This window comes from Pipistrellus hanaki (assembly GCF_964339955.1).
Source record: "Pipistrellus hanaki genome assembly, chromosome: 8".
Lineage (NCBI taxonomy): Eukaryota > Metazoa > Chordata > Mammalia > Chiroptera > Vespertilionidae > Pipistrellus > Pipistrellus hanaki.
The window spans coordinates 10,826,094-10,851,955 of NC_140510.1; the positions used below are offsets into that span (position 1 = coordinate 10,826,094).

The window sequence follows — 25,862 nt, forward strand, 5'->3', positions numbered from 1 at the left end:
TTTTTACTCAGAGTTTCCAAGAGAAGGGGGCGCACCCCCTCAGGGAAGGCCACATGGAGGTCAGACAGGAGGAGAGGGACCAAGGAAAAATGTGAGCAAGAGTATTACTCTGGTTTCCATGAAAGGAATGGGCTAGGCAGAGTCAGAGGCTTAGGACTGGCCACTTTGAATAATCTCAGTGGGCTCTGCGGCACAGAGTCTGTTTCTAGTTGCCTGCTTCCTGACCCTGGGGTATCAGGGCAGGTGGATAGCAGCCCAAGGTGTGAGATCCCTGATAGGGAGGGTGTGGACTCTGAATTGGTTGGTTTCTGTTTGAAAGGTGTGATCTCACACTATTGCTAGAAATTGGCTAACCCAGGCTGAGGCAGTCCCTCCAAAGTTAGTAAAGCTCTCCATGTCATCAGAGCTTTGGTTAATGCCCAATAAAAGCCACGGCTAATGCCCAAAGTGACTAGGAATAGTGATTTGGTCACCCAACTATTAGAGTCAATACTAATATATACTGTTTGGGTTCAACAACTCTACATTTATAAGGAAATACATGGGCAAATGAGCAGGTATATATGTGCAAGGACCTTTAGTAGCATGATACTTATAATAAAAAAGGGGAAAATCCTTAATATTCAACAATTAACATATGGCTGAAGAGTTGATCATTTATTCTACACAATGCATTCATACAGTAATCAAGTGTTGAATTTTGATGCATATCTACTGATATAAACACATGATCAAAATATGTTATTGAGTGAAAAGAGTTATAATCAATATGTATGTGTAATCCTACTTTTGTTAAAATATGTCACTAAATGTTTACATATATTTACAGAGTGTTTCTGTTTCTTTGAAGAAAAGATGGGAAGGAAATGAAGGATAGGATTGTCAGTGATCAAAACACATCTTTTTCTTATCTGTATTTTCTATATTGTATTACATAATGGGTTTTTATTACTTTTATAATAAGTAACATAAGTTTAGTAATAAAGAAAGGAAAACATAGTCACTCTGTCTGCCTGTGATGCTGTGGTGAGAGCACTCCAGGGTAATGAAACATTCACTTGTATAAATTTCACATATGAAAATAGTTCCACATGGGGAAGACATAACAACAGCATGAAAACACATTTTCTTTGTTTGTCTCTGGGACAATGTGGATCCTCTATGCACCTGCTCCTGTTCCATCAGGTAGCCTATGTTCACCCTTCTATCATGTTCTAGTAATGACCAGAAAAACCATCATCCAAGCCAAGGCTATACATTTGTTTGATATTCGAGGAAGGGAAAGGACAGTGGACTCAGACAGACTTTGTGATTCCTTAGATTCAAAGCCAAAGAGAGTGGTGAGGCTGCCAGTGCTGGGGGAAATTGGTACAACATTTTTTTCTAAAGCATTAGGTTGAACAACATGAAATTGTCAATGTTCTAACATTTTTGACCTACAAAATAACAATTTCTATAAGCTAGGCAAGGCCTCGCTGAACCAGATGATGGCCTAAGTTGGAGAACATCTTTTGTAAAATATTTTGTTTGAAGAAAGTTCCGAGGCTCAAAAACTATACAAAAAGTCCCAGAATAGGAGATCTTCATGGTCCTTCTTCATTGGAAATATTGTCTTCTCCTTCCCCACTTTTCCTGACTCACACTCCCTGGTGGCCCATCTACCAAAAATATCAGCCCAGACAAGGATCTGCAAGTCCCAAATGGCCTTCCTAGAAATGGTTGAGAATTACCTTCCATCCTCTGCCTAGTCCCTTGACTCAACAACAAGCTTTCTGACGTCAGCTCAGACCCTTGCCTCAATCTCCCCAAATTAGTTGTCATTTACATTCACTTAAACATTTGGACCAAACTCTTCCATTTTATAAACTATGGGAAAGCCATTCCTTAGGATTAAAGCTTGTGCAATGGAACTGTAATAGACTCTGTTTAAATATGGTGCTATGAAAAGCCAACCCTGTGGTTATCTGACTACTCCCAGGAAGAAGGGGGACTTTATGGACAGATTCGTGGTGAAGAGGGCTCTTTAAGAACTGATGCCTGATTAAAATTCCTGGAGGAAGTGAATTTGGGGCTGTCTGTCTATGTCTTGAAGAAGGAAGCAGACAAGGCTTGGGTATGAGCAAGGTATGAAAAAGGACTGGAGGAGAGGCCCCCAGGTAGAAGCCTGGGTTATCCAAGATGCAACCATCAACCACGCACCACTGGTTTTTGAACGAGCTTCCAGGGTAAACAAGCTGTGGAAGCAGCACCTGCCACCAGGCTGAACATCCTAGAACCAAGAGAGCGAGGGAATATAGAGGTCGGGATGGCCTAGTAGGGGTGTCGAACTCAATCAGAGAAGGGGCCAAAATCTAAAATCCAGCCTAAATCGCGGGCCGAATGGTTTACTGAACAGTCATAAACTGACAATGTCATAAACTGACAGCGGAGTGCAGTGATGACAGCTCGGTGCGGGCCACATTGCAAGGCCTGGCGGGCTGGATTTGGCCCGCGGGCCTTGTGTTTGACACATGTGGCCTAGAGAATGAGACACGCGGAGACCCAGGGGCTGAGAGGGCGATGAAAAGGAGACTGTCTCTGGGAGGAGGAGGGTTGTTAGGAAGAGGAGAGCATGGTGCTGGGAGGAAGGTGGGACATAAGGTTGGGAAGAGGGAGCCTCATGCTGTGGGCTTTCCAAGGCGCCTGCAGAGGGAGGTGACTCCCTCCCTCCGAAGCTACGCGGGACCCACCCTGACAGATCTTGCCTCCTCTCAGAAGGCTCCATGGGAAAAGCTGTGTTGTGATTAAGATCTTTTAATTAAGGAAGCCGTTTGCACAGGATGCAACGAGAGCCTGATGGAGAGTTTGCTCAAATTGGATTTTTTTGTTAACTGGAAAAATAATAAGAGGAGCTCGTCTTTGTATAAGTAAGTGGGATATGTCATTCTGAAGGGTGCCACTGAGCTACCTGAGAATGAATTTATCTGCTCCTTCATGCCTTTACCCCAGTACATATTTAGGATCTCTGCTTCCATGGCTACTGAAAAATAAACACTTGCCTGTGTTTCCTCTGTCTAGCATTGTGCTAACTGTTCCATCAACTACCTGCTTCACTCCCAGCCACCCTAGAGGCACAGTCACTCTCCCTTTTCTGTAGACGAGAGCTGCAGGCCTCTTTGCATGGAAAGCAGCTCTTCGTGCCCCAGAAAAACTAATCACGAGAGGGGAGGCAGGAAGGAGTAATTTTGAGCCCCAATTAAATATTTTTTTATTTTATTTTATTTTATTTTATTTTATTTATTTATTTATTTTTTTACCATTTCCTCTATTTCTGCTTTGTCATCTAAGGTCTCCCACAGTCCTTTCTGACTTTGAAGATCTGCGTGAAGCTCTCCTTCTGCTGCCTGAATGTCCCCAAGCACATGTGGCAGATGAGCCCGTGAGGCTGACCTCAGGTCCTGAGCTGAGGCAGGCAGGAGGCCCTCACTTAGTCGCCCTGTCTGTCTGTCCCTCCTTCAGTGTTGGTGCAGCTCTGGATTCGGAGACACAGGAGATAGTCCCTGGGCACAAGGCTGACCTCGAGTTGAAGTCTTGCCTCCTCCACAGTCCCCTTGGCACTGGCTTCACCCCCAGGTGAACATTTTCTTGGTCCTGAGTGGTACAGTGGCCTCTATCCTTGTCCTGAGTTGCCTAACAATGTCCAGGATTGGCCAGAGGACAGCTTCTGAGCACCATATCCTTTGGCTAGGACCCACCTGCCGGGCTGAGGCCCCGGGCCAGTTTCCTGACTCTGTCCTCTGTAGTCTGAAGTAAGAAACCAGTGTCCTGTATGTAACCCAGCATCCCTTTCTTGGCGAACCCTCCTTCTACTGTTCCGAAATATTCCTGCCCAGCTGATGGGTTTTGGGTTCTGGTGACATGGCCTTCACTCTGTCCAGTAGCTCAGGCTTTCCAGATGACACTGCCTACTTGGCTCTGGTGATTGGGTCTTGAGGTGCATGTGACTCAAGCTGGGCCAATCAGAATCACCAGGGTTTGGGTTTCCTGACAGTCTTAGCAGGAACATATGGCCCTTCCCTAGGACCATGAGACCCTGCAGTAGTGCAGAGAGACTTAGACTAAAGCAAAGGGCAGCCAATCAGCACTGTGAGAGCTGGTGACATGGGGACACAGGTTCCATCCTGACCCCACTGACTGGGAAAGGAATATGCCTCTTGCTGGCGTAAGGGAAAAGCCCACATGTGGAAACCAACCAGGAGCCAGGACTCAGCTCCCTGCCAGGGTTGCCATGCTTGGTGACATAGGTTGTGCACGGCACAGGTTTAGGGGGAGCCCTTCATGCACCCCGGGGTCTGCAGACTTTCCATGAAGAGCCAGACTGTGAAGATTTTAGACTCTGTGGTCCAGATGGTCTCTGTCACAACTACTCAGTCCTGCCATGTAACACTGAAACAGCCACAGATGGTACAGGGTGGGGCAAAACCAGGTTCACAGTTATGAGAACATGAAATGCAGTTTATTCTTGTTACTATTTACTAATTATTATATTATCTTCCATATGAACAACTGTAAAGCTACTTTTGCCTCACACTGTATATGAATGAATAGACATAGCTGTTTTAATAAAATCTATGGAGACTAAATTACAAAATAAAATTAAAATAATTAATATAAATTTTCTTTTGATTGTTTTCCTCCCCCAACCACTGAAAAATGCAAAACCCGTTCCGAGTTTGTGGCTGCATAACGGGCAACAGGCTGGATTTGGTCCGCAGGCTGACATCACCAAGCAGTAGCCATCCGAATGTCCCTGTGTCCCTTCTCCACAGTCTCTGCTTACACTGTCACTCCCACTTGGAGGGTCCACTCTCTTCTGTGACCTCCACTCACTGGGTAGCAGGTGCGAGCCAGGCATGGGAGTTATGGTGATGGCTAAGAACCTTCCTCATTTGAAGGAGACTCCCAAATCGTTCCCAAATCTGGCCAAGCCCCTCCTGACCATGAAGCACCCCAGGTCCTGCTGCCCAGTAGTGCTCTCTCCCTCTTTCGTAGCCTGGGAGTCCTTCCTGTCTGCTTGGCATTGACTCCCACTGTGTCCTTGCTTGAGCTAATATCTGGTTGGAATGCATTTCTCACTTTCCCCCTTCTGGGGCAGGGCTCCTGTCTCTGACTCCCCAGCTGTGCCCACTGAGTGTGCTGCAGTGATGTGCCTGTGGAGTTAGTTGTGAAAGAGCTTGATCTTATCAGAAGGGTTGACCTTATGTGATGGGTGAGGTTTAGGGAGAAAGAGAGGAGTGGGGAGTTGGGAAAGGGGTGTGCCCAGGTACTGAGACTGGATTTAATTGGGGTTAATTACTACTAATTCTACTGTCTCGTTTGTGTGCGTTCGGCTGCCCATAAATAGCTCTTTACAATGTTTTACTGATGAAAGGATTGCCATTTGTAGAAATTAGTACCCAGCTACCTGCTGTAATTGCTGTCTCCTTCCTGGCTGCATCTGTAGTCATCTCTCAGTGGTGTCTGTTGGCTTTACTGCCTCAGTGACTTCTCACTCTTGGCCTTGTTGGCTTCTCATTCAGTAGTTACTGTTTGATCTGGGAAAATAAAAATAACCACTGTAATAATCTAAGCCATCAATCATCCTCTCTTTCTTGGATTATTGCAGTAGTTTACTAACCAGTTTTCTTGCCTTTACCCCAAATATACTCCAACTCAGGAGTCACTCTGATCCTATTAACAATCACAAGTCAGCTCCAGTGACACCTCTCCTCACCCCACCAATGACCTCCTTTCCCAAATTGGCATGGAAGTCCATGTTCCTGTGACGACTCAAGGCTCTCCTAGGAGGGATTCCTAGACTTCGTGTGACCTGGAGCCCCCTGGAAGGACAGTGAAGCCTGTGGGTCCTGTCTGGGATGTCTTTCAATGCAAAAAATAAAAGACAGACTTAAAGGAAACCAGTTGTTTTATTCTGCTCAAGCTGCTGTAACAAAATACAATAGACTGGGTGGCTCAGGCAACAGGCACATATCTTCTCATAGTTCCGATGCTGCAAGTCTGAGCTCCATGCCATACGTCCAGTTCTGTGAAGCCTTGTGCCCTGAGCTTCAGCGGGTGCCTGTTCCCTCTCTGTGACCACACATAGCTTTCCTCAGTGCATGGCCAGAGTGAGGGAGAGAAAAATCTCTCTTGCTTTTCTGATAAGGCACAGATTCTATCATGAGGGACCCATTCTCATGACTTAATTTCCTCCCAAAGGAGCCATCTCCACATACCATCACATTGGGGGTTAGGGTTTCAATGTAAGAATTTAGGGAGGACCAAGTCTTCAGTCCAAAATACCAATTATATTGAAACATAGCTATCAAACTAAAACCCTCACAAAATTTAGGATATAGTAATATATGTACTTCTTTATTAATGCAGTATATAATGAAATACTTTAAAAAGTAGCATCAAGTTTAAGTTTATTTTTGAAAAACATATTAGAGTGGCTTAGCTTGAATAATAACATTCAACCATGGGGTGGTCTTTGGCAAGACAAATGCATGTTATGTTAGATCTAAAACTGTTTTTCCCAAACTAGTTCATGGACACACTGATCTCTCCATGAGCCTGGCACAATATAATCCAACCCTTCGCTCTTAATCCCTCAGACCTCATCTCTCACCGACTCACCTCTCTTGCTTTTCTCTAGCCACACTGGCCCTGTTGCTCTTTCTACCCCAGGATCCTTGAACCTGCTGCTGTCTCTATCTGGACTCTTCTTGCCAATATCTATATGGCTCACTTACTCACTTCTTTCAGATCTTTCCTCAAATACCAACTGCATCTTTAAATATTTCTCACAGATCCTGTGCTCTGCATTCTCCTACCCTACTTTATTTTTTTGTGTGCCAGCTTGCCTACCCTACATTTTTAACTATTGCTTCTTTTCTCTGTGATACCAACTATAAAATAAGATTCATGTAGGTGCAGATTTATTGGTTTTGTTCCCTGCTGTATCCCCAGTGCTTACAACAGCTCTGGGCACAGACAGAACAGGCACTCCAAAATATTTATTGATCAGGTGAACAGACTAAAATTAATATTGGCCCAAACAAAACTAATCAGAGTGGTAAGTTTGTCGTTTAAATGCCTACCTAAGTTTGATATACTGAGTCTCATTTTCTCATTGGTCCTCCTTCTTATATTGGAAATGTACTCCCAAGTGCAAATAAGACTTTCTTTAGGAATCCAGTGAATCTGGGGGAAACAGCTACTTAAAGGGAATGCGATTATTGAGAGAATATATGAGCAGCAAGAGTGGTGAAGTGGGCCAACCCTAGATGAAACCTCACCTTTCTGCACCTCACTGCCTCATCTGCTAGAGAGGAGAGAATATCTCTAATAATCTCAAGGGTTGCATTGAGCTTTAAATGAGATAATTCACGAATAGTGCAAAATCAAACTCACAAAACAAATGCCAGCTGCTGACTGCACCTGTATAAGTCAAAGAAGAAGAAAGCAACAGATTCCAGGAAGCTTTCTGCTCTGCAAGAGACCTTTGAGGTTCCGGGGAAAGATACAGTTTTGCCAAAGGGGCCATACTGTGCAGGAGCCACTCTCCCAGGCCCTAGCCCATGTGCTCCCACAGCCTTGTCCACCAGGAGAGCTTGTGCTCAGAGCCAGCCCAGCTCTGCCGCCTGTGGATACCTCTGGCTTTGAGAAAAGGCCCTATAAATCAGAGCTGAAGGGACAGGACGGAGGAACTCAGGCCAGGCCCGGATTCAAGAGGCAGCAGGAAATGAGTACATTTGTTGGAACACATGGCAAAGGGGACTTGAAATGTCTGAAGAGTGAGTCATCAGGTACACAGAGCTAGTCAGCAGTCCCCAGCTCCCAGACTGATGGGGACTATTGGGAGATCGAGCTCTGAATTGTATGGTATACATTCCAACCAACAGAAACTATTTTCAGATTAGCTTCTGTTTCATATTATCCATTGCCTACTTCCCCTTTATTAATGCAGATGATTGAAAGTTGACTGTAATACATTATGTATTATTTTATTTCATCATTCACCAGACTCATTAATCACTGACTACACAGACAGTACTGACATAGGCACTGGGGGCATACATGTGAAAGTGGTACAGAATTTTAAGGATCATAAAAATAATCTCATGTTATCCCCAGAACATGAGGGAGGTAGAAACAAACTTATTTTAATGATTGATTTGTTTAATGGTTGATTAATTGATTAGACCATGCAAATAATCCTTCCTGAGCACTCTCCTTGTGCCAGGCTCCATGCTAGATGCTGGGAGCGGATAATAAAACAAAAGCCTGCCCACACTGAACTTACATTCTATAGAAGAGATGGGACACAAGCAAGCACATAGCATGCACTATAGAGTGAGGAACTGGTGGCCCTGTGAAGAGTAGCTAAGTTGATCTGGGGATGATGGAAACAGAAGCATTGGTAGAAAGGGAGTGGTTTGGGGCAGAGAGGCTTAAACGGGGTGGAACAATCAGCAGGGCACTTACTTGGGGGAGGACAGTGCTGATGGATTCCTCTCTGAAGACTGCATAATAGAAAAATGACGTGATTTTCCAAGGATCTCACAGCCAGATGGTTGTTTAAAAGGGTACTGATCTGGTCTAAACACGGCAGCCTGTACCACCCATTCAAACACGCTGCCCTGCCTCCGAGGAAGCCATCGGTCCAGTAGCAGAGCCCTGAGCTGCTGGTTCTCTGGAAGACCAGGAGCAGAATCCCACTGAAGTGCACATGTTCACACACCTTAGGCAGGTACACGCGCTGACCACCGCCCAATGCAGGGTGATGAGGGGGAGGAAACCAGGGATGAAGATCCTCCTCCTTCACAATGCTTTTCATAAGAGGAGGGGTTTATTTCTGCCCCATATCCTGGAGATCAGCATATGAAAGTGTGCGGAGCTTTATTCCTTTGGGCAAGATAAAACTCAGTGAAAGAAAATGTTTGTCATCTGCAAATTCTCCTTTGTGTAAAGGCAGTAAGAGTTTTCAGCCACATGTCCTCAGAAACAGAATTTGCTCCTGTTCTGCCTTGCAAATAGGTGAGCTGAAATGCACAATGAAGATGGACCTCCGGCGGCCCACTCCCAGCTCCTGACTAAAGGTGCTTCCCTGTGAGTTCCAAAGAAGAGCCGAGAGAGCTAAGGACAGAGGAAGAGACCAAAAGCATTTTTCTTTTTCTTTGTGCTTTTGAGAAGGTTGATACCTGTGAACCTAGATGGTATTCCCTCCCCCCTTAAAAAATTGTTGCTTTCTGGTCTCTTTGTATAGGGTATATATTGTTTTCATTATTGAGATTTGATTATATTTATAACTGACTATCTTGTGCTTTAATTAACAATACTATATTATAATACATATTTATTTCTTCATACCATTAAAAATTCTTCATAAATATCATAAGAAGTTGGTTTTTTTTTTTTTTTAAATTTCTCCTCTATTTTGAAAATATTCCATGTTCATTGTGAAATTTTGGAATACCGTACATAGAAAGTTTATTTTATGTGCCAAAGGACACTATCAACAGAGTGAAAAGGCAACCCTCAGGATGGGAGAACATTTGATATCCAGGAAAGCACTCTTACACAACCACCACAACAAAAAATAAGCAACCCACTATAAAAAATGGGCAAGGCCCTGAATAGGCATTTCTTCAAAGAAGGTGTACAGATGTCCAACAAATACATGAAAGGATGCTCAACATCACTAATTATCGTGCATTTGTCATATGCTGTTGAGGTGGCTCCAGCTCCCGCCAAGCCGGTGAGTGGGTGAGGTTCACAGGGTGCCTCCTCAGCTCCTGTAGCCTCCTGTCTTTGGCTTCCTTCATGGAGTCAATCCATCTCACATTTGGCGTTCATTTTTTCTTGCTGCCTTTGATTTTTCACAACATTATTGTCTTTTTAAAGATCCCTGCCTTCGGTTGTGTCATTTTCGCCTTCAGTGATGTTTCAGGCTTACTTTGCTCTAGGACCCATTTGTTCATCTTCCTGGTGGTCCAGGGTATCCGTAGAGCTCTCCTCCAGCACCATATTTCAAATGAATATTTTTTTCTATCAGCCTTTTTGACTGTCCTGCTGTCATGTCAATATATAGTAATTAGGATTATGAGTGTGTGGATTATCTTAACCTTGGAATTTATTGACACTAATTATTAGAAAAATGCAAACCCAAACTACAGTGAGATACTACTTCACAGCCATTAGGATGATTATTATAAAAAAGGAGAAAATAAAAGTACAGAAGAAGATGTGGAGAAATTGTAACGCTTGTGCATTGCTATTAGGAATATGAAAATGCAGCTGCCGTGGGAAATAGTATGATGATTTCTCAAAAAATCAAACTCAGAACTACCATATGATGTGGCAATTCAAACTCTGTGTATATACTCAAATGAATGGAAAGCAGGGACATATTATATGTACACTCATGTTCCTAGCAGCATTATAAGAGCCAAAAGGTGGAAAGAACCCCAGTGTCCACCAATGGATGAGCGGATAAACAAATGTGGAATGCTTACAGTGGAATATTACTCAGCTATAAAAACAGAATGAAATTTTGCTCTTAAAGAAAACTTCATCCTGGCACTTGTTAAAATAGTAAAGACTTTTTAAGGACTATTGCAATTGGTGTTTCCAGGGCTGGGGGGGGGGGGAGGGCAATGGGAGTTAACATTTAATGGAGAGAGTAACAGTTTGGGAAGAGGAAAAATTCTGGAGATGGATGGTAGTGATGGCTGCACAATGTGAACTGCACTTAATGCCACTAAACTGTATGCACACTTACACTAAAATGGTACATTTTGTGTTATATATGTTTATCACAATTTGAAAAAATTAATGTCAATAAACATAATCTGTCTTCTTGACTTCGATAATATCGATTAACATTGTGATATTTGTCTTTCTCACCCTATTTATAGCTATTTATGTGCATACCAGTATTAGCTAGTTATTAATATGTATAGATGTGTACATATATGTAAATACTAGAGGCTTGGTGCACAAAATTTGTGCACTGGAGGAAGGGGGTGTCCCTCAGCCTGGCTTGCACCCTCTCCAATCTGGGACCCCTCAGAGGATGTCTGGCTGCTGGTTTAGGCTCTGTGGGATTGGGCCTAAACTGGCAGTCAGACATCCCTCTCACAATCTGGGACTGCTGGCTCCCATATGCTTGCCTGCCTGCCAGCCTGATCATCTCCTAACCAGCCTGATCAACACTTAACTGCTCTCCTGCCAGCCCAATTGCCTCCAACTGCCCATCCCTGCTGGCCTGGTAAACTCCAACAGCCCTTCCCTGCAGGCAGGGTCCCCCTCAACTGTCCTCCCTTACCAACCTAGTTGCCCCCAACTGCCCTCCCTTAAAAATCTGGTCCCCCCCAATTTCCCTCCTTTGCAGGCCTGGTTACCTTCAACTGTCCTCCTGTGCTAGCCATCTTGTGGTGGCCATCTTTGAACACATGGGGGGGCTATCTTGTGTGAGGGTGTGAGGGTCAATTTGCATATTACCTCTTTATTATATAGGATGACAGTCAAACTCATACTCAAGATAGGATTTTATATATAACTAGAAGTCCAGCGCATGAATTCTTCCCCAATTGGAGCAGATTGGGGCTGGGCCTCTTGGGAGGAGGTGATGATGGGAGGTTGGCCCTATCAGGGCCAGGCTGGCTGGGGGGAAGGCAATGGGAGATTGGCTGGTGACTTTGCCCCCGATTGGGGGGGTCTTATTGGGAGGGATCCTGCCCCTGAACTGGATGGGGGGGCCAATGGGAGGCCGGTGGCCTGGGCGGGGGGGGGGGGCATGGGTGGTTGGCCAGCTGGCCCTGCCCCTTATCAGAGTGAAGAGGCCAATCAGGGGTAGAGCTTGCTGGGGGGAGCTTGCTGGTGGGTCCAGCCTGGGGTAGGGGTGTGGGAAGATTGGGATGGTGGGAGTCCATGGGGGTGGGGCCGCCTGGAGGGTGGGGCTGCAGGAGGTTGGCTGGCTTGCCCCACCCCCTATTGGGGTGGAGTGGCAATCAGGGGCAGGGTTGCCCCAGAGGAAGGGCAGTGGGGGGAGTTGGCTAGCCACAGGGCCCTCCATCTGGGTGGGGGAGATAGATCATGGGTGGGGCCGGCTGGTGGAGGGACCGTGGGAGGTTGACTGGGCCAGTTCACTGACTGCAGTGGGCATCATAGCAACTGGTCATTCCAGCCGTTAGACATCCCAGTCACTGGCTTTTTACATATATAGATAAGCATTATCACATTAAACATTTATCAATAAATATATTTTAAAGCATCATTTAAAATTTTTCCATTTCATCATATAACTTTAAATGTTATTATCTACAGCCTTTTATTCAACATTCCTGTTATTTATAGATTCTCACTATAATAAGTAACTCTACAATAAACATCTTTATTAATAAGACTCTTTCCACCTGCATTTCAGATCAGTTCCTTAGCTTAGCTCCCCCAGCATGAAATGACTGAGTCAGAGAGTGTCAATATTTTTCAAGTCCTTAAGGTTCCAAACTTATTGGCTTTAAGATAGGGAGGCATTTGGGAGAGTCTGGCCCAATCCCATGACCCTTTAAATCCAGAACTAGAGGTCAGACACTGAGGAGTCAGGGATCAGAGCAAAAGGGGGGTTTGACTCAGAAGTGCTCCATTGCTGGTGTGACGATGGAGGGCATGTGGCAGGGGATGCAGGGGTTTTAGCTACTAGTAAGATCAGGCTCCAGCTGCCAGCAGCCAGGATGTGCAGAAGGCTGCCTCACAAGCGCAGGAGCTGAGCTGCCAATGACATGAATGGGCCAGGGAAGTCTTCCAAAGCTGCTGACCCCTTGGGATGGACCTGTGATGGCCCACCAGAAGTCTAGCCGTGTGGTGTCGGCTTTCTGACCCACAGAGCAGTCAGCTAGTTAATGGGGGATACTTTAAGCCAACATATTTGTGCTAATCTGTAATGAACAATGGAAAATTTATATAGGGATGTATTTGTGTTTGACTTTGTGTGGCAGTGTGTGTGCATGTGAGAGAAGGAGAGGGAGAGTTAGTTCTTTGAAGCTAGGATTTTACATGGTCTACTATGTTTTTATGTGCCAGTCATCTCTCTTTCAGGGGCACTTTATGAATATTTGCTCATTTAATACCTCTGTTAATTTTAGGATTAGTCCAATTTTACAGATGAGGATACCAAGGCACAGAGAGGTTAAACGACGTTCCCATGGCAACCCAGCTAGTGAGCTGAGCGATGCTGTTGGAACCCAGACCTGTTGATGCCATGCCCTCCCCTTCTTCTGCACCACACAGCTATCAGCAGTTTTGACTAACTTCATGGCTAGATGGCAATTGGGGTAAGAGACTTATAAATCCATTAAGGCTAGAGGGAAAGCTGCAAATTAGGAAAGCAGAATAAAATGAAGAGTCTAAATACTAATCTTTTTCACGGCCCCTCCTCTGGAGAGCACAGGCCCCTCTGACTCCCTTGGACGCCCACTTGCTCTGTGGGCACCCTATTCCTGCATGCGCTGGGGCAGGGGAAGCCAAGGTGGAGGTGGGGAGGGGGGAAGAAGGTTGGAGTGGGCAGCCCAGGCAGGGCTGGAGTAAACTCTTTTTGGAAACCATAGCTCTCCAGTGTCTCTCCTCACCAGCAGGGCCCAGCACAATTCTGTGGTGGGTGACTGGTGGTGAGTGAAATTTTGTTGAACAAATAGGACAATGGACTCTTCTAGAATGCTTAAAACTATCCCCCACACCCTCCCATGAGGAATGGCCACCTTCTGGAATAAAAACAAACCACCTTCAATGTGGGCGCTCCAACACTCAACCTGAGCTCTGCCCTCTGCCTTTGATTTGGGACCCTGAAGGCCGCCGGGCACCGCTGCTAACAGGGCCTGGCTGTGAGCAGGTCTCTCCATCCCTCACTACTATGGCAGACTATCTGACGGTCCCAGCTGGTCTCATCTTGGCCCGGGACGTGAAGGAAAGGCTGGCTGGCTTGCTCTTGGTTTGGCCCTTCTGCCCTACATAATGGGGGATGGCAAAGGGAAATAACCGCAGACAGAACGGTGTGTCTGGTTCAAGGGACGTGCCCCTCTCTGCAACTTGTGACTAAGTCTAGGACTTCCTGCCACCACCCAGGAGCACACACAAGGCCCTGTGATGCCTTCGTGACAAGACCAAGAAAGAGAGGCTGATTCCTAAGTCCCGAGTCCTGCTGACTTAGGGTCTGTTCTCAGTGTCTGTTTTTTTTTTTTTTTTCTTTTTTTTTCTTTTTCTTTTTTTTTTTTTTTTTTTTTGTCTGAGGACTGTCTCCTTTTCCTCTGACCCCGCTGCCCCGCAGATAGTTTGCCACCCCTGCCTTTCCAGCCTGCCCAGCCAAACCTTGTTCCCATACAACCGGCCATTCCCATGCTGAGGCCTCCATCCCGTCCAAAGGGAGAGGTCGCATCCTGGCAATCAGCCTCCAGCCCAGTGGTGGGCTTGTCTCCCTGAGGGATGGAGTTGGAGGGAGAGGCCAGGTGACACAGAGGGCAGGTGTCTGAGGGCGTTTCCATGGTTCCCTGTTGGGGAAGGACTGGACATGTGGGGCCGGCATGAGCATAGTGCTGTATGGTACGGGCTCAGCAATGGGACGGGGCAGGAGGCTTTGGGGCATCCTGCACTCCGAGGGAGGGAAGGAGGGAGGAGAAGGCGGCAGCGGGAAGACTGGGCAAGACAGAGGCAGGAAGCAGAGCAGGGAGAGGGACTTGCCCAGTGGGGCTGAGGTGGGACCCTCCCTCTGTTGCAGGAGTTCTGGAGATACACAATCTGAGGAGGGAGCCCTGGTGTGTGGAGGGGTTTGTCTAACATCTTGATCTACTTTCCTAAACTTTCTGGATGGAGAAAACCCCCAACCCCTGTGCCAAGCCATTTCCCCCTCTATTTGCTAAACCCATCTGCAGTTCAAGGGAAATCAGATTCATGTGTTTTCAATTCATTTACACTTAACTTATTAAAATATTGCTTTGTAAGAGCTATTTGATGTCCAGGAAGCCATTTGTGTCTCTTAAATAAATCTTTAAAGTCCCCTTTTCTTAGAAACAGGAAATTGCATTTTGCCAAATGCAAATTAACTTGCACCTCATAAAGTTCAAGTTGAGCTCAAAACATACACTGAGTGAGGGTTGGGTGGGTTTCAAATTTGGCAAGCTATCTCTAGGTTTAATCTAAACCAAAAGACAGCAACTGGCGGCTCCAAGGACATTCCAAAGGGTGGTATTATTGCCATCTGCCAGCAGAAAGTCAGAGTCACATTCTGCTTCACTCTCAGTTATTCAGTGGCTATCAGACTCTCTCCCTTCTCCCCTCCCTTCTCAGCTCTCAACCCCAAGCCAGATCAAAACGAAAGATTAAGGTGCAGGCATCCTCCCACAGCCTTTGTCAAGGGAACGGGAAAGGGGAAAAGTTAGGGCGGGGTCTAAAGGGCTGAGCTTTGGCTTCAGATCTCATCTGACTTTCTTTGTTCCTTATGGACACCAGAACCAGAGACATCATCCGCACGGTGCCTGGTCTTGGGTCAGCCACACTCCGTCTTCTCACAAGCTTGGAGCTGTGCGCACATTTCACATATGCATAGCCCTCCTGCCCCAAGCTTCCCAGACCCATTATCCAGTCAGGCTGGCTGTCAGGGTGGGGCCGGGCTGGCCAGGACTATTAGCTTCCTTTTACACAGGAGAAAGGGAGGGTCACCGAGAGGTGAGGCAATTCGCCCAAGGTCACCAGTGGAGCCAGGCTGTCTACCTCCTGGCCCCAGAGAAGCCAGCCCAGTCCTTCACCTGTGCCAGGTGGAGGGAACCCCTTCTAGAATGGCCAGCCCAGGCAAATAAAATCTGGAGAATGAAGCAACTGTAGCAGCAGTCAGGGTGTGTTCCACCACATTCCATCATTGTACCGTGAACCTGGAGTCAGACACATGCTTGGCCTGCAGAAGGTCCAGGAAACTCAGACATAACAGTCAGTATGTGGACTTTGCCCCCAGGGCACCGGTAGTCCAGCGAGGAGACTGGCGCGTCAATGACTAACTAGAACAGATCCTGGTCAGTATGGTCACAAAGATGTGCAAAGGGCATCTTAGAGGAACACAGCCCAGTCTGGGGGTTCTGTCAGTCTTGGGGGCTGGGGCGGGCTGCTAGAGCTATGTTTACTGAGCCTTCAGGAAGCAACACGCACAGCAAGAGTGAAGGTCTGGGAGTAGAAGCGGCATGTTGGAAGTGGTGAATTCTAAAGACTTTGGAGTTAGAGTAAAAAGTACACAGAGAAGTGATGTGAGGGCAGCAGCCAGACCGAACCGGCTCTTGTCCGCATGGATTTAATCTGAACCCAGGACTTCTCAACCATTTCTCCATGGACCCTTTGGAAATCTGATGAAATCTACAGATGCTCTACCAGGAGAGTGGTAGCTATCCTCACGTACACACAATTGTGACACAATCTGGTGGGACTCGCCTCTCTTCTGAAGTCCAGGCTTAGGCAATAGAGAATGACTGACAAATGTCAAGCAGGAAAGTGACATGATTAGACTTGCATTTCAGCATAAGATGTTGCCTATAAAATGGAGAACAGATTGGAAACAAAAGAAAGGCTGGAGAGGGAGCCTGGTTAGAAGGCTGATGTAACAGTCAAACTGAAAGACAGTGGAGACCTCCAAAAGCAGCTCCTCCTTGAGAGAATGGAGCAATGGCATGGTCCTGGTTGCAGAGAAGATCCCTTTCACATGGATCACTTGGTCCAAGGACAAGTCTGGAAGGACATCTGAAGTCACTAATGAGACCAGTAAGAGCTGGACGTTCCCAAATATGCAGGAGAAAAGGGCAAAGGATGTGAAGAAAGGATGAAGTTAATTTAAGATTTGGATTCTATTTTTCCAAATGAATGGCAAGATGCTTGAGTTTATCCATGGACCCAAATTCTGGGTGGCATCAATCAGATAACATCTGTAGAACTTTTGCATATTATATATATGTTTTAATACTTCAAAAGTAATTGTAACGGGATCTTAAAATAAATTTTATAATATTAACATGAACATTTAAACTTCCAGTAACTGGGGGGAAAGGAGAGTTTTCTCAGGGTGATGTGTGAAGGCATGAAACTGCCCCATTCACATTTCCTGCCTCTGAGAGCATAACTGATAGCAGGTTCTAAGTGCTGACTTTTGGAAACTTCCTTTGCATTTGTGTAGAGACCTTGCTGCTCCCAGCCAGTGAGTGCAATGCATGGCCATGAACAGCCCATTGCAGGGAGACAATCATTCAAATAAGCAAATTCCCATTTTATATACCGCTGCCTAATCCTCAGACCCACGTAAGTTTGCCAATTGTCTCAATAAGGTCCTTCATGGCAAAATGACTCAGCACAGAACGATGGTTACATTTACTTGTCTTTTTAGTCTCTTTCGGTTTGAAATAGCCCCTCAGTTTTATTGTCTTGATACTTTTGAAGCATACAGTCTTATTTATTTATTTATTTATTTATTTATTTATTTAGTAGAATGACCTATAATTTGGGTTTGCTGGATGTGTCTGTCCTGTTATACAACTTTATCAGCAATATCACAGATGTGATGCTGTGTAATTTTCATTGCATACTATCATATAATGCACAATTTTAACTTTTCCCTATTACTGAGGATGTTAATTTTGATTACTTGATTGAGATAGTGTCTGCCAGACTTCTCTAATTTATATTCTTTCTCTTTTGGGTTAGTAAATATTTTGTAGAGAGGTACTTCAAGTGTATATGAATATTCCATTTCTCATACAAACCTTAATGTACTTATTCATTTATTTATAAAATTATAGATTTCTATTTAATTGAATAGGTTACCATTATATATGCAATATAATATAGACCGAGTGGTCAGATTATTATGATCTCTGAATGCATAATAATGTTGCCACTCAGTATATTTTTTAGAGGGGCCCGGTGCATCAATTTGTACATGGGTGGGGTCTGGTCAGCCTGGCCAGGGGGAGGGGACATGGATGGTTGACTGGCCTGCCTGCTGGTCAAACTCCTGGTTGAGGGGACAATTTGTACATCAGCCTTTTGTTATATAGGACATACACTGAGTGGCCAGATCATTATGCATTCAGAGATCATAATAATCTGGCCACTCAGTGTATATAATAGTTAGCTTCTATCTATTATCCTGAATTTGGCTACCAGAAATACCTTCAAGTTGTATTCTATGTCCTTTCAATATGACTCCATCAATCTTTGAGAAATTCTGTACTTTTTGGCACAAAAAGATGTTCCAGGCTCATTTTGTTCTTTGGTTCCACTCCCAAATTTGGCCATTTCTCTAAGGAGCATGGCTCCCTTTTCATTGGAAAAGGAAGTTAGAAGCCAAGATTGGACCTCGAGCTGCGCTCATTGTGATTGGACTACTGTTGCTTTCCAGGTCTCAGTGGACAGACCTTGGGAATAGATGTACATTTATTTTTGTGTCTTCTTAAAAAATTGAAAATTATGCATTTACCTCTGATTTCAATCTAGCGCCTTCTCTGACAGTGAGAAATCTCACTCTTATTATTTTAAAAATATTTGCTAATTTGACAAATCCTTCTCTATGAACCAATTTCTTGTCATCATTGTTCCCACTCCAAGGCATGGACATATCTCCACCTGAGCTCTGCCACCTGCTCTGTGCAGCCCCTAGTACAGATGTCACCCTTAACCTCTTAGCTCCAACACTTCCTATGGGGCCACCATGGTCCCCTGCTCTCCGGTGTGAAGAATGCTCTCTTCATTCTGCTCAGCCCCTCTTCATTGACATTGTAGTCATTTTATTTTTTTTAGCATAACAAATTACCACACCCCTAGTGACTTAAAACAATATAAATTTATTATCTTACTAGATGCCTGATGCACAAAGATTGATGCAAGAATGGGCCTTCCTTCTCCTGGCTGCTGGCACCCCCTTTACTCTGGCTAGAGCTGCATTTCCTCTTTTGCTGTGGCCCAGAGCCACCTTTCCGCCTTCCCATGCTGTCCAGTGGCCTGGAGCTGCTGGGTCGGTACAGAACACATGTGTTGTTGCCATGGCAACATCGCAAGCATCTCACTCTGCCCCTGGCTGCTGGGCACCTGTGTATACAAATTAACCTGCCATTTTTGCTGGGTTAATTTACATACTCACTCCTGATTGGCTGGTGGGCATCTCAAAGGTATGGTCAATTTGCATCTTTTTCTTTTATTAGGGTAGATTCTTTTGGAGATCAGAAGTTTAAAACATTCTTTCTGGACGCTCTAGGGGAGGATTCATTTCCTGTCTTTTCCTGGTTCAGAGCCTGCGCACGTTCCTGGGTTCACAGTTCCTCCTCCATATTGAAGGCAGACAAGTGACCTTTTTGTCCTCTTGGACCTCTGCTTCTGTCCTCCATTGTCTCTCTCTATCTGACCCTCTGCCTCCTACAAGGACCTGTGAGGTTATGTTGGGCCCACCTACATCATCCTGAAAACCTCACCATTTCATGATCCTTCCATTAATCACATCTTTGAAGTCCCTTTCACCTTGTAGTAAAGTAACATTCATAGGTTTTGGGATTAAGATGTGGACGTCTTTGGGGGCATCCATCATTCAGACCACTGCAGGCCTCGTTCAGTCCCATGTAATGATTTGGGAGAGAATTCTTCAAGAGGAGAAGGAAAGAGATAAGAAGGGAAGAGAAAGATGAAGAGTGGACCACTTCAACTGGATTTTATTTCATTGATTTATTTTTCTAATTGTATTTTATAAATGATAACACTAAGGCTCTGAGAGATTTCATAATTACCTGGGACCTCATAATTTGTGTCAGGGCCAAGACCCAAATCCAGCTGGCATGATTCCTAAGATACATGGAATTACTTTTCCTTTCTTGTGTCCTGTACTGGAACTTCCTAAATTGCGTTTTCCTCACTTGACACCACAGACCACCAGGGAGGGGGGGCGCTCTCCCAGCTCCCAGCTCCTCCTGCATTTCTCCCTAAGGTTTGTCAGGAGGTGAAACACAGTGGGGCCCCATTGTTTGGGTTATCATGCATCAGTTGGCAGCATTATTTTCTCCATGGTTTCTGGAGAAAAGGAGAAACGAATTCTCTAATAATTGACACTTTCCCTTCTCCTACTGACCTTATCCCCAGCCCAACAGGAGATGGAAGTGACATCTGTCACCGTCTCAGTTGTCGGCCCAGGATGATTTTTAACTCCTGTGGGGGCAGGAGAGAGGTTGGAGAGGGAAAATAAGCAGTCCGGGCCATATGACCAGTTCCTTGTGGCTGAATACAGGCCACATCCTCAGAGCCTCACATATTCACCAGAATAAACAGAACAGCAGCTTCCCTGCTGCCTGCAGGCGGCCTGTGAACCCACCCCAGCCACATCAAGGAGCTCAGCATTATCAGAGCCCTGTGCCCTGAGGACATTCCCCCCATCTCTGTCCTGGAATTCCATAGTGTTTTCAGAACTGGGGACATCCATAGTGGGAATGAGACCTCCTCTCATTGGTTTTTATCAGGAAGGAGGGAAGTGGATAAGGTAAGAAGGGAAAGGTATGACATGCCAAACACTTCGCAGAAACTCTCCAGGAAAAAAACAGATACTTCCTCTATAAACATTGAAGCTCTTGTTCCATCTCCCAATCTCCTCCCATAGAAGTACCCTCAGTTTTGTGGGGATTTTAGTGCATTTGTCCTGTATTTTTCATCCATTTACTCACCATTTCATTCAGCACTGCTTGTGGATGATGAACTCGAAGCCAGGCACAGTGCATGGCATCGAGGGCTCTGAGATGATGTAGACCCGGCCCTGTCCTCCAGGAGCTCACAGGTGTGGTGTGGAGAGCTACAGGGGCTGTTTGAAAGCCTGGTGCAGCGGTACAGTGTGAGTTGAACCTTGAAGCTTTTGGGACATGGTTGATGTTTCTTCCATCTTTGTTGAATGAAAAGGCACAGTTCCCGGCTTTAAGGTTCTAGGGTCAGAAGGAATATTGAAGCAAAGATAGGTGAGCCTGAGAAAGAAGACTTCTCTTTAAGAGAATTACAAGAGTAGTTTCAATTTTTTTAACTACCCTTTCCAAGTCCTTGCACTGCGCTGGCTTTCATCTAAAAATGAAAGACTTTTTCATTAAAACACACACACACACATACACACACACACACACACACACAAAAGCTTGGCCAGGGTGGCTCAGTGGTTGAGCATCAACCTATGAACCAGGAAGTCACAGTTCAATTCCCAGTCATAGCACATGCCTGGGTTGTGGTCTCAATACCCAGTGTGGGGTGTGCAGGAGGCAGCCGATCAATGATTCTCTCATCATTGATATTTCTATTTCTCTCTCTCCTTCTCCCTTCCTCTCTGAAATAAATAAAAAAACAAACAAAAATAATAAAAGAAACAAGTAAACACACACACACATGCATGTACACACAATTGGTTGGAAAGCATAGGCTAATCTAAAGAAGAAAACAAAAGCTCACTTATAATCTCAAAATCTAGGGAAGGCCACGAATGGAGCCTCCTGCAGGACGATCCCACGGTTATTTGGAAGGATGATTCATTTTATTAGATGGCTATTAAACACCTCAGCTGCTTTGCGCAACCGCTGGGAGCCACCTGGAGCTAGTTGGGATGAGCATGGAAAGCATGGCGCTGATGGGGCAACAGATTTCAGGTGGGGCTGACACGACTGGGTGTGCAGGGGTCCCTGTGGGCATGGGCTGAGTCCAGATTCCAGGCCTGCGTCTCCTGCCCTCCCAGGGCTGGTGTGTCTAAAAGAGCCGCCAGAGAAGTGGCCACGGGTGCTGATCACAAGGGCCCTTTGCCTGGACTCAGTCCTGCTCTCAGGACTGGCTGGGCAGGCTTGACAGAGAGTCAGGGGTCAGGGCGGTCTTCCCCAGCCTGGCCCCCGTTCCTGGAGCCTATGCACCCTGTGCTGGCGCCTACCCTCCGGCCTCTGGGGCCAGTTCTGATAAAGTCTGATATAACGGCAGGCACAGTGCATGGCATCGAGGGCTGAAGCCCGAGGATGACCCTGCCTAACTGGTCGTTCGCTACATGGTGATGATGGCAGGGGGTGAGAAGGGAAACTAGCGCCCACTGGCTAAGTGCTCTGCTCCGCAGGTCCTGGCAGGGCGCTGGATTTCATCCTCACAGCAGCTCTGCACAGTGGCTGTCATTGCATCCACCTTCACCGCTGGAAACACAGGCTCAGAGAGACTGTGACTGGCAGAACCAGGGCTGGGACACATACACCCTGACTCCTGTCCTAGCTCACTGAGAGTATGTCCAGGTCAAGCACATGCCTGGAGGCCTGGGAAAGGAAGCAGAGCCAGGGAGACACAGGGCCCCCTGTGTCTGAGGATCCTGCTCTTGTCTCTAACCATGTCCTTACCCCTGGCACTTTCTTCACTGCTGCTCCCCCATAGTACCCCTTTAAGGTGCTCAGACCCCCGACACTCCACGTGCCTGGTTGGCCGATGGATACAAGTGCAGACACTCCTCCTGTCCCATCCCCTTTAATCTGGATGACCCTGTTTCTTTCTGATGCCCCTGTGCCTGGCCCCAGACCTCTGATCGTGAACACTGAGCCTGCTTGCCCTCTTGATTGTGAAAACTTGGCTCTCTTACCTGGCGTTGTCCACACCTGGCCACCTCAACTAAGAGGCCTCTTAAACTTTTTAAAAAAATTAATACATGTTTTGGAATTAGGCCATATAAGACAAAGTTGAGGACATTTTAAAAACCAGTAAATAAAAAATAACAAAACATGACCAACTTGAAGCAAATGATATTGCCATTTGGTGCGTCTCATTTCTTTTTTTATTTTATTTATTGTCTAAAGTTTTACATATTTCTCCTTTTCTCCCAATTGACCCCCCAACCCCAGCCACTCCCACTCTGGACAAGCCCCCACCGCCCCAGAGTCTGTGTCCATTGGTTATGCTCATATGCATGCATACAAGTCCTTTGGTTGATCTCTTACCCCTCCCCCTTTCCATTTGTCTCTGGATCTATTCTTGTTCATCAAATTATGTTGACCATTATATCCCACATATGAGTGAGATCATGTGATATTTATCTTTCTGTGACTGGCTTATTTCACTTAGCATAGTGCTCTCCAGTCCCATCCATGCTGTTACAAATAGTAAAAGCTCCTTCTTTTTATTTATTTATTTATTTATTTATTTATTTATTTATTTATTTATTTATTATAGTGGCATAGTATTCCACTGTGTAGATGAACAACAGTTTTCTAATCCACTCATCTGCTGATGGGCATTTAGGCTATTACCAAATCTTAGCTATTGTAAATCATGCTGCTATGAACATAAGGGTGCATATATCCTTTATGATTGGTGTTTCTGGTCTCTTGGGATATAGTCCTAGAAGTGAGGTCACTGGGTCAAATGGGAGTTCCATTTTTAACTTTTTGAGGAAATCCCATACTGTTCTCCGCAGTGGCTGCACCATTCTGCATTCCTACCAGCAATGCAAGAAGGTTCCTTTTTATCCAAATCCTCCCCAGCACTTGTCCTTTGTTGATTTGTTGATGATAGCCATTCTGACAAGTGTGAGGTGGTATCTCATTATTGTTTTGATTTGCATTTCTTGGATGCTTGGTGACTTTGAGCATGTTTTCATAGGTTTCTGGGCCTTCCGTATGTCCTCTTTCAATAAGTGTCTATTTAGGTCCTTTGACCATTTTTAAAAAATATATTTTATTGATTTTTTACAGAGAGGAAGGGAGAGAGATAGAGAGCTAGAAACTTCGATGAGAAAGAAACATCGACCAGCTGCCTCTTGCACACCCCCTACAGGGGTTGTGCCCGCAACCAATGTACATGCCCTTGACCAGAATCAAACCTGGGACCATTCAGTCCGCAGACCTACGTTCTACCACTGAGCCAAACCGGTTTCAGCACTTTTGACCATTTTTTATTGGATCTTTTATCTTCCTTTTGTCAAGTTGTATGAGTTCTCTGTAAATTTTGGAGCTTAAACGCTTAATGGAAATATCATTGGCAAATATGTTCTCCCGTGGAGTGGGCTTTCTTGTTTTTTTGTTGGTTTCTTTTGCTGTGCAGAAGCTTTTTATTTTGATGTAGTCTCATTTGTTTATTTTCTCCTTAGTCTCCATTGTCCCAGGAGCTGTGTTTGTAAAGATACTGCTATTACATATGTCTGCTATTTTGCTGCCTACGGAGTCTTGTAGGATTTTTATGGTTTCCTGTCTTACATTCAACTCCTTTAGCCATTTTGAGTTTGTTTTTGTGTATGGTGTAAATTGGTGATCTAGTTTCATTTTTTTTTTTTTTTTTTTTTTTTGCATGCATCTGACCAAATTCCCCAGCACCATTTATTAAAGAGACTGTTTTGACTCAATTGTATGTTCTTGTCTCCTTTGTCAAATATTAATTGAGCATAATGTCTTGGGTTGATTTCTGGGTTCTCTGTTCTGTTCCATTGGTCTATATGTCTGTTCTTGCGCCAGTACCAGGCAGTTTTGAGAACCATGGCTTGGTAATATAGCTTGATGTCTGGTATTGTGATTCCTCCAACTTTGTTCTTCTTTCTTAAGACTGCTGTGGCTATTTGGGGTCTTTTTTTAATTATTATTATTCCAGATGAATTTTTGGAGAGTTTGTTCTAGAATTGTGCCATTGGTAATTTAATAGGGATTGTATTGAATCTGTAGATTGCTTTGGGTAGTATGGACATTTTAATGATGTTGATTCTACCAATCAGTGCATCTCATTTCTAATCTTTCTCTGCGCATACACACAGATAAGATTTGTTTTTCTAAAAATCTGGAATTACACTCTGCATCACCTTGCGACTTGCTTTCCCACGCATGTTGCCTCATGTGTGTAGCTGACATTTTGGTGCCCCACAGCTCCCTCTGCTTTAGGCCAGGAGTTCTGTCATGCTTCTGCAGGACACTGAGTTTCCACAGTGCTGAACTGTCAGAATCCAGTACTAATCATTTCCAATTCAGTTTGTAGAAAATTAAATAACTACCGTATATATTAATTTCCACCATTTCCCGCCATAACTTTGTATTAAAATATAGGCTCTACTACCATTTTGGTATTTCTAGATTGATAAAAAATTATGCTTACCTATCTCCAGTTTATCTGTGAATATTTTGTGGAGTCATGCCAAGAGTCCTCTGATCTCCAGGGACCCTTGCTAGCTTCTCATATTTGGGATGCGCTGGGGGCCTAGGAGGCAGCTCTGACCTGAATCCACAGGTTTAACTCGATCCAGCTAAGGGGGAGTGTGGGGGGCTGCTTCTCTGTTTTTCATGTCCATCACGGAAAACGACAGGTTCCTGAGTGGAGGAGCTGGGGATTAAGAAATAAAGAAAGAAAGAAGAGACATGGAGGCAGAAATAGATCCAAGCTGGGTGTTAGGTGGGCACCATCTCTCTGATGGAGAGGCAGCAAGCGACCCCCCAAGCCACACAGCAGGTTTATTTATAGAATCTTATTTGCATTCTTAACTAGGCTCTAGCATTACTGGATTTACATATCTAGATCCACCCCTGCTGACACCTGGACAAAGGTAAGTAAAAAACTGAATACACCCTCAGCCCTAGGTCTCAGCTGCCATGTGCCTTCTCAGGCAGCCCTCTACAGGGGAGTGGGTACCTAGGGAAAGGAGGAAGGGACAGTGATGGGAACAGTGCTGAGCACAGGGGCTCACCCACTGTGGAGGAACAGCTCCAGAGATGTGGGCCACAGAGTAAGGGAGGGTTTTCTCTACCCTCAGGACAGAGGTGAGTCCAGGGTCCAGATCAGCAGGGAGGCCTGGGAGAGGTGGCAGTGCC

The 25,862-nt window shown here is 45.3% G+C and overlaps 1 protein-coding gene across 2 annotated transcripts in view; it reads left to right on the forward strand.

Annotated features, from left to right (window-relative positions):
- LOC311626611 (uncharacterized protein) overlaps positions 1 to 25,862 on the forward strand; it is a 249,313-nt gene that overhangs the window by 89,897 nt on the left and 133,554 nt on the right. The gene's annotated exons all lie outside the window — the stretch shown is intronic.